The following is a 16,245-nucleotide window of genomic DNA, read 5'->3' as shown; positions in this document are numbered from 1 at the left end:
GCTGTGATGAACTTGTTTGCGCATCCCGGTGCTGGTTAGAAGTATATGTTGCTTTATACTCGAGGGGATACGTCTTTAGGGAGAGACGCATTTTTGATGCTGCTTTTTTTTTTTTTTTTTTACAAAAGCCCTTGAGTTTGACTTCAGTTAATTTTTAGCTTTTCATGAAGCATCTATCTGAAAATAATCTACAAGTCTGAGTGTCTGCATTTTTGTTTGCATTTGTGGCCTTCACTGGGCACGACTGTCTTTTAAATGTGAGTTTCCGGTTGATCAAGGTGGATGAGGATAATTTTGTTTAACACTTTGTGGGGAGGTGTGAGTTGACCTCAGATGGACTAACCATGCTTGGGCTAAAATATCTGAACTATAAAGTATTTGTTTTTTCAAGGACTTATTTTGTGATCACATTTAATGACGTCGTGCCTGAAATTCATGAAATCGCTACATCCAGTATTAAACGCTTCAGGTGTTACATTATGTTTTAAAATCATCTCAGGATATTCTGTTGCTCCGTCGTCTCATTTTATGCCTAAAAGCACAAAAGCCAATGAGCAAATATCACTTTGCGCACAAATAAGCCGATGTATGTGCGATTCGGGGCGCGTGTCGCGCCGAGCAGCGACCTCGCTCTGGGTGCTTCCCGGTACTTTTTTGTTGTAATTCCTGACCATGCTGTGGTAATATTCCATAATCACTGATCCCTGCCACGCCCTTCCTCCCAGAAATCACTCCTGATTAGACCTTCGCTTCCCCACTTTGCCACTTGTCCACCGCCATCTTTACTCCGGCACGCTCTGCCTAGCAACAAGCGCGGGCGCCATTTTGGATCGGGGCATACGCCAATTTAATGTAAATGAATTCATTTCACCTTGGGATCCTTTGAATTGCCGCCGCGCCCCCTGGGTCACTGTTATGCCATACTCGGGTGGAGCTCCAGCTGTGTACCAGGGGGTGGGCTGCTTTGTCACTCCAGGACTTTGGTTTTATGCATCATCATAACCATGTATGACACCTTGCGTAACTTATACTGCGCTGCTCCCGTATTTTCCCCAAGTAAGGTTGAAGTGCAAGGCTGTGTCAGCGCCGACTCTCGGACCAAGTGTGATTTTAATTGGATCTCCGGCTTCTTCCCCATCCTCCCTAGGTCAAGCTTGTGCTGCTGTTGCTGCCCAAGTTGCTTTTTTTTTTCATCTACCCGTCTGTGCCCCCCCCCCCATCCGTTTTTTTCCATGTCCTCTTGTTCCTCTGTCTCATCTGTCTCTATCCCTGCAGCTCCTGGCTATCTCCACCCGCTATGGCTGCATGATGGCCCCCTAATCTCTGCCAGTTCGCTTCCATGGTAAGTAGGTGTTCATCCACAGATTCTCCCTCAAATATACGTGGCGCTTGTCTTACACACGCTTTTTTTTTTTGTACACGGCCCCCTTCTCCTCACGTGAAACATGGAAAACTGGATGTTTTCCCGGCACAGCTGCAGGTGACTTTGCATAATGAGAGTAATAAATGGCTTCCAGAGCAAAAACTGTGTAACACATCTGTCACCGAGATGAAACAATGAGGTGGATTTTGCAGCTCGAGTCACTCGCGCCTCTTTGAGGAGGGAAACCAGCTCTCGGCGCAATCATCATTACATCGCCATGATTGTTACTGCGATTGTGGCGATGATATTTCCCGTGTACTAATCGTGAAATGCCCAGCGCTCTGCTCTCACGATTTTACCCACGCTGATCCTTTGGATTTCTTTTCATTTTCATACGCGCTGCATTTTTCCCCTGATTTCAGTGGTGCCAGCCCCCTGTGTAGTCCAGTCTGTATCCAGGCTTATTAAACTAGGCTCCTATTCACAGTTCCCAACGGTCGCTCCACTGTCAACTTAAGCCCAAGCCCCTCAAACACTCAGCTTTCCCTCCATTGTTGCAGAATTCCCCAAAAAAGCGAGTATGGCTTAGCAGCTGATATGCAGCGGGATAGAGCCAGACGCCCCACCCATTCTCATATCTAATGCATATTTGTCTTTTGATGAATTGCAATTTGCCCCTGTGGATGGTTCTTAAAAAAAGATGTCTTTTTTAACTTTGTTTCATTTATTATCCATGCCTTACATAACAGGGATTTTGACAGTTCCTGACGAGCCAGTTTAAAAGATAGCACGCCTCTCATGAGCTGGTAAACTCAGGAGGTAGCCCCGCGCCCGATAATGATTATCTCACTCACGGAATAAACAAACGGAAGGCAGAAGTTGTTTTATTTTTTTGCTCTGGCTTGCAGGGTTTGTTGTGGCCTGTTGCACCGCAGAAAGAAAATAAATATTTTAGTCTATATCTTTCAAAATTCATACTTCTAAGGTTTTTGGGGAGTTCGAGTAGGTTGTGTGGGGTGAGCAGACCTTTGAACATCTTTCAACTCCTGCAAGCTCCAGGCCTATGAGATGTGATGCCATCCTTTTAAGAGGGTGACCATAACTTTGGTCCCCTTGCTTCTAATCCCTCCTCCAGACCCTTGTCATCAGAGATCAACCAGTCTGAGCCTTAATGTCCTCCACTCGCTGGCAAGGGCAGCTGCTAGCTTTCATGTTTGTGAAGAGCCAGATGAATATGCTTAAATCTGCTCGTTGGAACGGGAATTGATGTCTTTATCTTCATCTGTGCTCAACAGCTCTACTGTATATGATCTCTGGGAAATTATCAATCACATTTTACAGCTCGGGCTTAATGACTCACGTTTTGCAGCGCGCATTTGAAGGGTTTGTTAGAAAATATCAAGCCTTTGATTGCGATGCCTAAAGAGCACAATGCGCTAGATTTTCCAAAAAAAAAAAAGAACCTTGCAAGAAGACTGTAAGTGCCTGTTGTCTTTGCTGTCGCTCAAAACTATCACATTTCATTAGCAACAATCCAGTTCTGTTGTGAGATACAGCATTTGAATGCTTTTTTGTATAATTTCTCATATCTCTGTCGTTTGAGGTTTAACTTAAAAAAGGGATCACATTGATCGTGGTCCAGGGTGTTTCAAAGCCGTGCGTAATCGGGAGTGTTTAATTTTATCTGTTGCAGTATGCATTGCAAGGCGGCTGTGTAATCAAGCCTGTGAACTCAACATCTGAAGGAAGGATCCTGTTTCTGATCACATCCCCATTGAAGTCCATCCATTCGCCGAACACAGGCGCGCTGATGAAGTCGAGCTTGCGCTCCGCGGTGCGCGTCTGTCAGATTAACGCCTCCTGCCCACGATGCTGGATGCAGCTTTTTTTTCCAGCCCCGTGTCCAGCGCCGGGAGCCCGCGGGGCCACGTTGCAGTGGAGCGCTGTAAGTGAGGACGGATGCCGAGCTCGCTGTTAACCTTCAGCGGCAGAGCACCCCCAGGCCTAACTCTACAATGATGGATGCAGGGTGGCGGGGGTTGCGGGGGGGCCCACACACACAACCCAGGAATTCCCCTTGGGCCTTTTCAATTACAGTTAGACCGAGCTCCACGCGGTGATGATATGTTGCTTTAAGGCTGTGACATTAATGGAGGGGACAAATGTGATTTGGTGTGGTGTTGACCCCAAAGTTCACCAAAGACACAGAAGCTCTCACGTGGCACGAAGACGGGCCACAAGCAGTGAACTAAGGTGATCTATTGTTGTTTATTCGCTGTCCTCGGTAAAAAAAAGACAAAAGTGTCATTTAGGTCCCTCTAAGGGTGAAGACCCATTGATGCAAATAGTTTATGATTAGCCACAGGATAAAGAAGACGCATGGGAGGAAGCCAGTGGCTGCGTTGCCGAGGAGCTCAGCTAATGGATTTAAGGCAAAGCCTCGGTCGTCCCTTCATCTCTCCCGATGATCAATACTTTAGGCAGCGTAGCCAGGTATTGCATAGTGGGTGCATATAGTCATCTCAGGATCAGTGTTACTCCAGTATCACTTCTGACTTGCAGCTGTGAAGTTTGCACCTTTCCACAGATGACTTTCACAAAGAACAAGGCAGCACCGACTGTATCTATTTGAGTCTGCAGGGAATAAAACTTAGTTCTAGGTATGTTGAAGAGATGAGAGATCAAACCCCATCTCCTATGCAACAGCGCTTGACGATGCTCAGCTTCATTGTTAAGGGGGGGGACTGTGGTAATTAGCTCTTCGTCCTCAGTGTCGCAGCATCTGTTACATGATCTCAGCTGCTGTTGTGAATCCTATGCTACTGCTCCTTCGGTTGCGCAACTGACCCAATTATGCAACCCATCAGTGAGTCGGTGGGGTGTGTCTTGTAAGTACGACTCTGCAACAAAAAGAACATATTCCCTGGGTTATGCAGTGCTTTCAGTGGAACAAATAAAGAATCCCCTCCCTGCTTTGATACGTATCGGGTCAGAACCCAGACAAACTCGCACTCCGAAAAGTTCTGTTCGGAGCCTCGTCCGACTGCGAGGACATAAATCATGTCTGAAAATGTACAGTAGGACTTTTAAGAGCATTAGCATAACAAGGCAGAGAATAATTAAATCACTTAAAACCGAGCATGTACTGTATTTGACTTGCATTATTACCACTTGATCAAACACATTATTAACTGAGCTCTGTACATTGGCTTAGTTCAGTATACATTTCATCCAAGGGGCCATGAATAATGCCCGCGAGCCAGAGCAGGGAGAAGAATGGTGCCGTTCCCCTCGCAGGCTCATTACCACGCAGCTGTACTGTAAGTACCAAACTGTGCTTTTCTCTCGGCGTTTTTGAAATGTTGTGCATTTTGTTGCTTTTATCAGCACATAAAGCGAAGACGCCAGCCCGTTAGAGAACCGCCGCGGATCAGGAACCAGCGTGGGCTGTTGGTTTTACACACACGTGAACAAGACGCCAGAGGCAAAGTGAAGTCATTGACATAATTATCTAAACACATTTTATTATTTATCTCCGTAATAAAAACTGCCTCCGCTGTTATTACATTGTAAATCCATCACCCAAGATGGCTGTGATGTGATCATATCACACTCCATGCATCACATCTTATACCTATTAATTGATGCTCTCCTCTTCTATCAGCCCAGTTTAATTTGTGAACAGCCTGAGTGAAGATGGAGGCTAATAAATGTCTTTTAATGTCCCCAGAGGAAGCCAGATGTTCAGGGTGGAGTAGTGATGTGTGTGTGTGTGTGTGTGTGTGTGTGCGCACGTGCACGTCTCCAAATTTAAAATGAAACATAGGCCAGAGCAGCGTGGAGGACTGACGTCGCCGTGTATTCTCGCGCACAGATCACAGAAGTTATGAAAGACTGCTCTTTGATCATTGCCATTTCTAAAATTATTTCCTTTGAACATTTCAAGTCACTCGTGCTTTTATTTATAAAGCCTATTTAGACAATCAAGGAGTTGAAAATAATTAGGCTTGCGTGCACACGAGTGTGGACATGTACTCCCTTTCAATCAGTTAAACCCAGCTCTGTTAATTAAAGTTCTGAGCTCTTTCTCTGCCCAAATAATTTTCTTATTAGCTGCTGCGTTCCTTAGATCTGTTGTCAGCATAGCATATTTTCTTTTGCTTGTTGCTTTCTATTTTTTCCCCCCTCAGAAATCCCACTGACCCACATAGTTGATCTCCTTTCAAATGTACAATATAGATGGTAAGTTAAAGGAGGCGAGGGTCTATTATTAGTCCCATCCGAGGTGCAGGCTCCTCCTAGGTGCTGCTGAATTCCCTGAGTGCAGGCATTACCATCTCATTTGGGCGAGATTACCTCACGCGCTCCAGCCCGTTTCATCACAGGAGGCGAAGGCGAGCAGCGCTGCGCTGAGCCGAGCTGTCGCCGCTGACTGTACGCCGGCAGAGGGTGGAGACGATCCAGGTGCATTCCAGAAACATCACACATGACAACTTGTGATGCCACCTCACTGATGTTTCCCTTGAAAGGTCTTTCACTAACAACAACATGCTATTGATCCCCGCCACTATTTTAACAACCCCCCCTCGCGCCGTCTCACACATACACACCTGAGTGGGTGCGGATTGAAAACGTTAGCGGCTAGCGGCTAGCGGCTAGCGGCTAGCTAGGAAGTCAATTAGGCCCCGCGCTTGTGGGATCGGCCCCGGAGGGATCCCGCGCGGGGACGCAGCGATAAAAACATCAGCATCGTAAATATAAGGGTTTTATGCCTCATCGCTGAATTAATATGCAATACTTAGGTTTTTGTGCTGATTAAAAGGCTGCGGCACGTGATGAGCTATCAAAACAAGAAATAAACTACTCGGATTAAAATTCAGCTTTTAATTGGATAGATGAAAGGAGCAATTAGTTGCAGTTGTGTAAAGTGTTTTTTTTCCCAGTCAGCTCATCCTCATTTATCAGAGGATAATAATACATTTCAACCATCGCCCTGTTTCTCTCTCTCCGTTTGCAGCGTTTGAGTTAAAATATTGTATTTTACCGATGGCTGTGCGTTCGTCACACGGCAACAAGTGCACGGATCTTTGGTGCTGTCTACAGTGAAATGACACTTGTTACTCTTTGCGAACACTCTGCAACAAGCCACAAGGGCCTTAAAAGAATTAGCAGGTGAATCCTGGAGTTGAGCTGCTGCTCCAATAAGTGCAGGTTCAGTCCTGGTATGTGAAGTCAGGTGTTTGTGTTGGTTTGTAATTTATTTACCAAGGTGTGCGTGCTTTGAAACGAATGCCTCAGAGTCTCGTTTCTCACAGCGTGAACGCTTTTGTAACCATTTTACTCGGCGTGTTTTCCTATTTAGTTTTCATTGTGGGGTTTGATTTTAGAGCAGCATTTCCTTGAATACGAGAGAACCTTCTGCTTCGGGAGGCGTCCTTAGAAAATGGTAAATTCTGATCGGGTTTACTAATTTCCTCTGTAGCTGTTGGGCAGGTAAAGTGTGGGTTTGTAGCTTGGAACAGGGAGCTGGTTTGCAACGTTAAAGGATGTGTCTGTGATTCCTTGACCTTTGACCTTTCTGCTGAACCTACGAATGCACCATAAGTCTCAAAGGGCAGGAAGTGACGTATATAACATACTTTTTGAAACATTAGGATTAAATGTTTTAACAAATCAGGTGGAGCCTTTGCCTGTTGCTTTCAGACTTCCTGCACGTTGCCCACAGTCATATTTGTATTGTATAAACCAATACAAATGTCCATTAGGACACACCTGCCACTTGCAGGCTGTCAGGAACAAACTTTCCATCCTGTTTCCACTCATCAGCGTTAATCTGTGAGCTCTGTTTGTCTCCGCCCCTTGTGGGATTTCAACTCAGGCGTGACTTAGACATCTGTTTATGTGGCCGTGCAGCAGAACTTTAAAACCTGGGCCAGTGAACGTCAAACGGTGCGGTACGTGACCGCGTTCAGCTGCCTGTTGTGACTTCAGAAGTGAACCCCTAAAACCTTTGTGCAGCACATCGCCGCTCCACACCAGGTCTGTCCGTCTGTCCGGGACAGGGCGTCTCAGAATTAAGACGGGGACACAGATTGTCCCCAGTCAGACTTAGCATGTGCGTTTCGTGATTTCAGGGACGGCGCCTCGTGAGCCGATTGTTTCCTGAGCAGCCTATTTTATGTCTTTACCAGCTCTTAGAGTAACTTAATTCTTGCGCAGAGACTGTGATTTAGTCTTTTCTGAGTGTACCGGGACATGTTTATGGGCTAATAGGCCTTTGTTAGTAGTACTCTATTTATTTAATACAATTGTAATGTGAACAGAAGGAATAATAAACAGGCTGACTAAACATACGATTCTTCTTTTGGGCTGAGAAAACCCTGTGTAAGGACACAAAAGGGGGGACGTTTCCACTACAGAAAGTAAATTCTTTTGAAGTGGAACTAATCATCTGAGGGATGGTTCTCGTTGTCCTAACAACGCAGCTGAATTGGAATGAGCCTCCTTTTTTGTGGAAGATATGTTTTCTTTTTTTCATTCAGAACTGATGATGATAGTAGTTTCACGCCCTGTCCACCCACATTGTCTGCCCGAACTTCTTTGCAGATAAGTCTTTACTCGGAGACGCCGAACACATGGCGGGTGACTCTTGGACTGTGACGTCAGCCGCTCGCCTCTGTCTCCTGCTTTAATGCCGTTAGAATGAAAGGGGAATCTCTCAGCAAATCCCCTTCAATAACGCTCCGTCTTTCTGCGAGTGTGAAAAGATCAGGACTTTTAGTCCTATGTCATAATGTACTGGTCCCACTTAGGTTGATGCTGCTCTTGGGTTTAAAGTTTGCATATGTACATCGCAGAGTTTGTGCTTGGCTGCATTTGAACACATTTTTAAATATTCTGTAATTTATAGTTTTAATAACTTGGTTTCTTTTATGTGTTGCAACAAATTAAATGCAGTAATTAAAGCTTCTACTAAATGTTTCTCTAGTGACAAACAAAAAAACTAATGAATCTCTTTTTTCATCTATTCTGCATTTTTAAAAGCTAACTTGTAATAATTACTGTTCCAACTTAAAGAGTGTGTCTTGTTTTATTATTTTACTTTTCAAGATTTAAATCACAAGAATGGGTTAAAATGGCCTAAATCAAAGGAGGAGCCACATTAGCAGGCTTTGTATTGTAAATGTCAAACGATGTGGGTCTAGGAATGATGAGGTCTCCGCATGTGACAGCTCTTTTGTCTGAAGCTGAGGGGCTGTAACTGTGCCACACTCTGGGAAATGAAAAAGATAACTCCGGCCGTATGACCTCGGACTGAGAGAATTCCAGCGTCCCCCCGTTACTAAATCTTTATCTCCACACAGGCTGTATAGCTTCCACTCTCCTCCAAACTGTCAGCCTTTCTACTCGTCCTATAGCGCTCCAGCCGTTTTATTGTCTCAGTGGGGGAACGGGGTTCAGGCAGCAGCCGTCCCCGAGACAGAGGTGGACTGTGTTGGCTGCTGCGCTAACTCATCGTCCGAACCCGTCGAAGGCTCTGAGGGAGCAGCAAAACAAACACAAACACTCCTGCTTCAAAACACCCACCTCCAAATGAACCACAATTAAGAGTCATCTTCATAGAGGCTCCGCAACCTGTTTGAGGCGCGTTATTTTGCCTTTCATACGTTTTCACAGCTTCCATGCTACATGTTTAATGTGCATGCAGACCTGTGATGGCTATTGAAGCCTCCATTATTCAGACGTCCTCTCATAGATGTTTTATTAATTGCACTTTGAGGACAGCGACGGAACAATAGGTCCCGGGGTTTCATCATGTTTTAAAATAGACCCTGTTGGAGATATTTTAAATCAAACATTTTTTCCTCTTCCAGAATAACAGCCTGTCGGTGGCAAGGCAAATTAGACCCAGCCTGAGTCTGTGTTGGTGACTATACTGAAGTATTTGTACTGGTGAGAGGCAGGTGGCAGCCAAATGAACAAAGTTGCTCTCAGTCGAGCGGCGCGCGGCACCCGGCAGTCATAAATCTACATTCTGTTCCGTTAATGCTGGAGCTCTTCCACACATCAATTAAAGTGTATTTAGACTGCTGATGCAGGATTTGGCAGCGGCGTGTTCACAGGGATGTCACGCAGGGGTGGATCTCTCGCTACGGTGACAGGACACGGCGAAGACAATGACGGCAGGATTAGCCTCGACTCCTCTCTCTCTCTCTTTTTTTTTTGTGCGGGAAAACAAACGCCGGCACTGTTTTGTCTCGTCACCGTGCGCCCGCTGCACATTGTGTGTTCTCTGTTTGCAGCTCTTACTGACTGCAGCAGGTTAAAGCAGGACACCGGCAGATGAGCTCGTGGCACGCTTGAATGTAGGCCATTTTTAGTCTGCCGAGTAGAAGGCATCCGGTCCTTTTGGAGGAGACAAACTTGGAAACCTGGAGGAGCCCTCGTCTCCTCTCTTCACCTAGAAGCCGCCTCTTTTAAAAACCACAGTTCTACTGTATCCTAAACATGAGCAGGCGGATCTGGGAGGAATGCGAAACGCTTAGCAGCCGCTCTGCCCGGGAATGCATTTCCTCAACAATGCGATTGATGGGTTGTGTTTCGTATTATCTTTAGGTCTTCCAAATATCCCTTGGCTTTGTAGTATTTTCGTCGTTTTACATGCCATGTGGTAGCTGGTTGCCATTGTCATCACGGCAGACTGGGAGCCGGGGAGAGGACGCCGGTGCCGTGCCAGTTGGCTCAAGTAGTGAAAACACAAGGCAGACACAGCACGATTCTAATCTTCATCATTCCAGACACGAGGGTCACTTTTGTGGCGATGGCAGTTTTTGTGTGTCCCATGAGTCAGGAGACGGTCTGCAGCCACGTAGAAAACACATGCGAGGCGGATGAGCGCTCACCCTCCTGTGTTTTGTCACACGTGTGTTCTGCTGAGATGAGCTCGTGATTCCGCTCTGTTGTGCTCAGACTTCCTCCAAAGTCTAACTCGACTGCAGTTAGTCAGACGAGGTTGTGTAACCCTGGGTGAGCCAGGGGCACCACAGTGATCAAGTAAACAGGAATAGCACAGGTCTATTATTGGTCTATTTGACAAATAATTACATACCTCTGTTTCTTCCTCTTGCACCTTTCCCCGGAAATATATCAACACAAGCGGCAGAAGGGTTGGTTTTGTGGCTGTTTATTTAAGGAGTTATGTGTTCTGTCGAACTAGATTCTGACTAAGATGGAATAAAAATGACACTTCCGCGGTATGGCTCATGGTATAGCTTCATCAGATCTCACGCAGCTCTCCGGCCTGCGGACCGATTCTCTCGGCGGTGATTTGTTTGGTAGACAATAGTCCGGCTACTATCAGGGGCCAAGTCATTATCTTCTGCTCAGCAGGTGAAGACATTATTGGAGAGTTGAAGTAATGATATGTAATGAGCTCCCTGTGACACATGTCTAGCCAGCCGTGCTGTCATGGGGCCCATTAATAGGTAGCAGCATCGTAATTACTTCTGGTGCTAACCTTATAAATATATTAAGCCCTGTGTAAGTCGTGCATTAATGGTTGTGCAGTGGCTTCACTTTGTGATGAGCATAGCTGTGCATGCATACCATGAGACCACTATGCATAATGTGCACACTAGTGGCAGGTCCCCATTCAAAACGTGCACACGTACAGTTATCTCCGTACAGCGAGGAAATAATACCATGACTAAGAGAGGATGAGTCGTTGTTGTTTGTTGTGTTCCGGCTACTAAGTACATTGAAAGCCTGTGACACAAATACATGGCTGTCTTAATAATTTATATTGGAAATGGTTTTGATGTTGTACCCCACTGCAAACACTTGGAGCCGTCTGCAGGTCTCCTAGCAACAGCAAACAAAGGCCGGACCCATCTCAAGTTTCCCGTGGAGCGGCCGGTCCGGCGTGCCTTTGATCTTGACTGGGAAAATAGCTGAGTGGGCACTACTCGCATTTGTCTTTCATTTACTCCCCCCCCCCCCACACACCCCTCCCAAAATGTTCCCCGCAACAGCCAAATTGTCATCTGTCCCCAGCAACCAATGCCTCTCCTGGATAATCGGCCATGGCAAAGGAAGTCTCTGCAAAGTTTAGTGGAAAGCGGACGACGTAGGAGCGTCACCGGCGGTTCCTCAGCGCAAAAACACAGAGGTGGTTTTCATGCCTTTGTTTCCATTGTGGTGGTGTTGATTCGATCAACTTGAGTTACAGAAGTAAACGCATACATCATCGTCAACACTGCCTTTGGAGGAGTGTTCAGCTTTGTAAAGCCGGGCCGAGCTTCCGTCAAGGACCGAGTTTGCTCCAATTTACGCTCGAGAATCTTATGTAGGTTTCAAACGGGGGCAAATATTTAGAGCTTGATTCAGCTTTTAATAATGCTTTCGAAGTAAGGCCCAGCCAGGAATGGGAATATAAATAACGCCCTCATAAGATGTATAATCAGGAGCAGGGATGCATAGAGCAGTGTATCTCAGGGCTACTGAATGTTATCTTACTCCAGTGCTCTGCTCTGCTTTCATCCAAAACAGCTCAGACAGCTCAGGAGATTAAACAAATTGAAGTGTTACACACTGTTTTGGTGTAATTTACTGTAATTGATGTTTCTATGTAGTACAGAGGCCTTCTAAAGCAATTGCTTGTGTTTGTAGGAAGACATGCAGCCCAGTGGGGTGTATTGACTCAGGCTGTTGACTAATACTGCTCTATTGGCATGTTTTAATGCACTCCCATTGTTTGCTAATAGACTCCTCTGTAAAGCTAAAAGCACACCTTCCACACGGCGCAAAATTGGGATCAGACTTCTTCTCGCTTTGTGGCGACGGCAGCTTTTTGCCTCTGATGCGAGTTGGTCAACGTGGGCCGTTCTTCCCCAAGCAGCTGATTCTGAGATGTACTAAGATCCTTTACTCAGCAGTAAGACGAGTCAGAGACCGGGGTTAAATATTCTATCAGCTAGGAGTCCAGAAGTAGCTAGAGATCCTGAGGTAGTGATATCAGTGCATTTGTTGAAAGTCAGAAGAAGTTTAAACAACTTTATTAATCACATAACACAGAATACAGAGCAATGTGTATACAGTCATTTTAGGTTTATGAATAAAATCCATAGCTGTAAACAAAAAAATAAATGCAGCAATACAGAAGTTTAACGATGGACAAAAGACAAACATTCAACACGTGGAGTAGATGAGCAAATAAAGTTAGTAGCTTTCGCCATGTGGTTGAAGAGACTGTTGGTGAGAGCAATGGTGGCAAATAAAGTGAAATCTGACCTAAATCATTCAATTTAAAATGTACTAACGGGAAGCGACAGCGAGGTAAATTAGGTTTCCTTCACCAGATTCTTAGATTTGGGACAAACGTGTACGAGAAGCTCATGCAACATACAACAGACATGAGAAATGCCTGAATATTTTATGCGCTGGCATATTTCTTATTGAGAGGTGGGATGTGTTTTAAAGCTCGGGACCAAACTGGTACCACCTCAAGTTACAGTCCTTTTGGTAATTTATTGTTCCAGTAAAAAAAAAATGAACATTGACACTTAAAACACCTAACGATGACTGTATTATTTTCCGAACCGTGTCATTGAAGCTGGTTTGTTTTTGCTTTACACTGATACTTTTCTACAAATGTCAGCTATGATTTAAAAGATATATTGCTTCTCTTCAAAGTTACATGTAAACACAAAACCTGCAATTAATCACAATTTTCTAAATATCTTACATGACAGTGTTTTGTTAGCTGCGTTCTCCATCAGTGTTGTTTGTGATTTTGTTTTGTTTTTTTGGAAAGCAGAAAACCCATATTTCATCTCTTACTCTGATGCTTGTTTGTGCGGAGCCTGCCTCCTATTTTGGTTTGTCAAAGCTGAGCTACAGACGAGCAAGGTTTTAAATTCTTTCAACATTCTTTTGTCTAAGAAACTAAGGTTTCAGTTGTTGTATGTATGAAATGAAGGGGGGGGCACCTTTACTTCCCATGAATTCGCTTGTGTTATGCACAATAACAAATCTTCCATTACTTCCAGCCTTCATTGGCCACTTTATTAGGTACACCTGCACAGTCTAGTTCAGTTTAAGGAGCAGCTCATGCGTTCATGCTGCTTTTCTATTATTCGTTTTAAACACGCTGGGACCACCAGACCTCAGTAATAAACACTTTTTGGCTTAAAACTGATAAGTTAGAATCTTTTGACAGGAACAATAAGGCAGAGCATCGCTACTTGGCTGGGTTAGACTCTACAGGCGTCCCTAAAAAGTGGCCAGCGAGTGTCAGAACCAGAGGGGAACAAAAAGCAGGAAGCAGCGTGACGAGCAGAAGGTTGTGGTCTGCTACAGAGGAACGGAGCCGCTCAGATGAGCGCGGCTGCGTCTCCTCGCAAACGGCTTCATGACCAAAAAAGACCTGAAACATTCGCTGTTACTTCTCAATTTCAAGACGTCTTTTCCAACTAAAAGTGTTTTTGGGCGGGTGGGTAAAAAAAAAAAAAAAAAAGACACACACACGTGAGGCAGATCTTTCTTTTTCTCTTCCAAAAACCCAACAGACCTATTTATTTATAACACGTTTCTGGTTCAGAACACTTAGCATCAAGTGTCATCACATTACCCCTGACAAATGATAAAGCATGCCTTCATGCTTATCTGCACCAAGCCCTGTACAGAGTTGTACCCTTCTGATAACAATGTTGGGGTGGAGAGTGTATTAATATCCTCCTGAGCCACAAGCATGCACATTTACTGTCACCTTAATTCATCCGTTTATATGCTTCCCAAATATAGGTGTCCTCAGAGGTACTTACTGGAGCCATTTCAGTATTTAGCCACACTGCAGCGAGCAGCTAGAGCTCCCGCTGTCTCTCAAAGTATTGTTTCAACACTTTTTCTCAGTCAAATCACTCAAACTTTTTTTATGAAACTAGAACTGGAAACTAGAGCAGGTTTGCGACACTGTGAGTTGAGTTGTGGTTATGTGCGGCGCATAGAAGCAACGACAACTTGACTTAAAAGGAGGGGAGGTCCTTGAAATCGGCGGCATCAGTCGGCGCTTGGCTCGCGTTTGAAAGAGCATTTTCGTGCCTTTGGTGGTTGGAGAGTTTACAGCGTTTCGCAGGTACCTGTGTTTTAGCCATCACGTAAGGATGAGATGATGATGATGAGGCCGTTTCCAGCTCTAATGCGTCTTCTCGTCACACTGGTTCATCCACACATCCAAAGTTGATGCAACAAGTCACATCTTACCCTATATATCATCATTATTTGGGCGAACTGGCCCTTTAAGGCAAAAGTCACTGACTGTGCTGTGGTTTGTTGCATTCTGCCAACAACATTTTTCCATTCAGGCTCACGTTCTACTTAGTAGATGGAATTTAATTATTGCTTTTTTAATCCTGCTGCGGTGGAGCACGTTGTGCGAGCTGTCGGCTTCCTAAGTCCCACTGGTGTTTGTGCTCATTTGCTGATGATTTAGTCGCACTTCAGAGGAGCACAGTTTAACTTCCATCTGTGAGAGACGCTTCCGTCTGAAGCTGCATTAAAGGGCGCCGCTCTGACTGGTGGAGGGAGGCGGCCCGCGGTCCGACGGCGCGTCACAATATGACTGACAGACGCTGGCGCCTGTTCTTACATGGAGCCGCGTACGTGACGCGACAGAAGTCAGGGGCTCCTCAAAGTGTTCGGAGGCAAAACGTGCAGCGGCGGATCCGCGGCGGCTGGCGCGAATCAGCATATTTAACATAGGCGCTTAGCATATGATCGGCTGGCGGCTGCCTCCACTTGGGCGCACGCGTTCACGCCGGCGCCGAGGCCGCTGGGTTCGACGTCTATCGATGCTGCAGGTTTTGAACGCTTCCACTTCCACCGGGTTTTGAGCCTTCTCAACTGTTTCCCCCTGGATTCTGTGCGCGTATGAGGAGCTATAGAGCTGCTGGGGCTATTCATAGAGATGCCAAAACATGTTACACCATCTCAATCTGTGTCAGCCTATATGCTATGTACACTTGGAAGAAGTCGGTGTCTGTTTGTGCCATATAGAATTATCACCTCTTAACTATATGACATTTCTGGAGAGAAAAAAACAATCATGGCACAGACGGAGTGGGGGTGGGGTGGCATTTGTCAGTGCTCTCGTTGGGGTTCAAAAGTAGAACGTAAAATGTCTGTCTTTGTCTAATCCAACACGTTTTATTTTTATAACTGAGAAATCTGTTCAGGGACCCCAACATTTTTTCCAACTGTCAGGGTGTCATTTGTCAGAAAAAATGAAAAAAAAAAGTGAAACTCGACTCCCACCCCCAGTCCTTCTGTATGTTGTGAGGTTACAGCTATTTCAGACGTGCGAGGCGGTGATGTGTATGTTGCACGCGTGGACGTCAGACGCCGCTGATCCCATAACTTCCCCCCTGACACGGTCGCACTCCAGCCTCATCCTCCATCACTAAACGATGGCTTTTAAGGAGCCAAAGCCGTCGGACTGGAGAGACTTGTCCCTCGTGATTGAGACGTTAACCTTGGGGGCAGCCTCTTGCTCCTCACCGCCTCATTTTCCCGTGCCCGTTCCTCCTCCTCCAGCTCCTTCGCCGGCTTCTTTCCCTCTTTTCCTTTTGCGCCAGCAGCCTGCACAGCGAGGCCGTCAAGCCATTAGTGAGTCCCAGCGCTGATAATGAAGCCACAGAGGTGGTCTGAGCCTGTGTGGTGCAGGAGCTGGAGCACGGGAGGAAGGTAGATTAGGATAATTACCTGGCCATGGGGGCATGATGAGAAAGATGTCTCACTTCCTGCAAGGCTCCATCAGCGGAGGAGCACAGCCTAATAAGGTGCGACACCTTTTTCCTGAGATTGGAAAGAATAAAGCAGGATTGGAA

The 16,245-nt window shown here is 45.7% G+C and overlaps 1 long non-coding RNA gene across 1 annotated transcript in view; it reads right to left on the bottom strand.

The window, feature by feature from the left end:
* Positions 1 to 12,401: 12,401 nt before the first annotated feature.
* LOC114864977 (uncharacterized) overlaps positions 12,402 to 16,245 on the bottom strand; it is a 30,668-nt gene continuing 26,824 nt past the window's right edge. The window contains exon 3 of the long non-coding RNA XR_008695835.1: positions 12,402 to 16,213. This is a non-coding gene — a long non-coding RNA (uncharacterized LOC114864977). The remainder of the gene's footprint in view (positions 16,214 to 16,245) is intronic.

This window comes from Betta splendens, chromosome 10 (genome assembly GCF_900634795.4).
Source record: "Betta splendens chromosome 10, fBetSpl5.4, whole genome shotgun sequence".
Lineage (NCBI taxonomy): Eukaryota > Metazoa > Chordata > Actinopteri > Anabantiformes > Osphronemidae > Betta > Betta splendens.
This window is presented reverse-complemented; position numbering and strand designations above follow the sequence as displayed.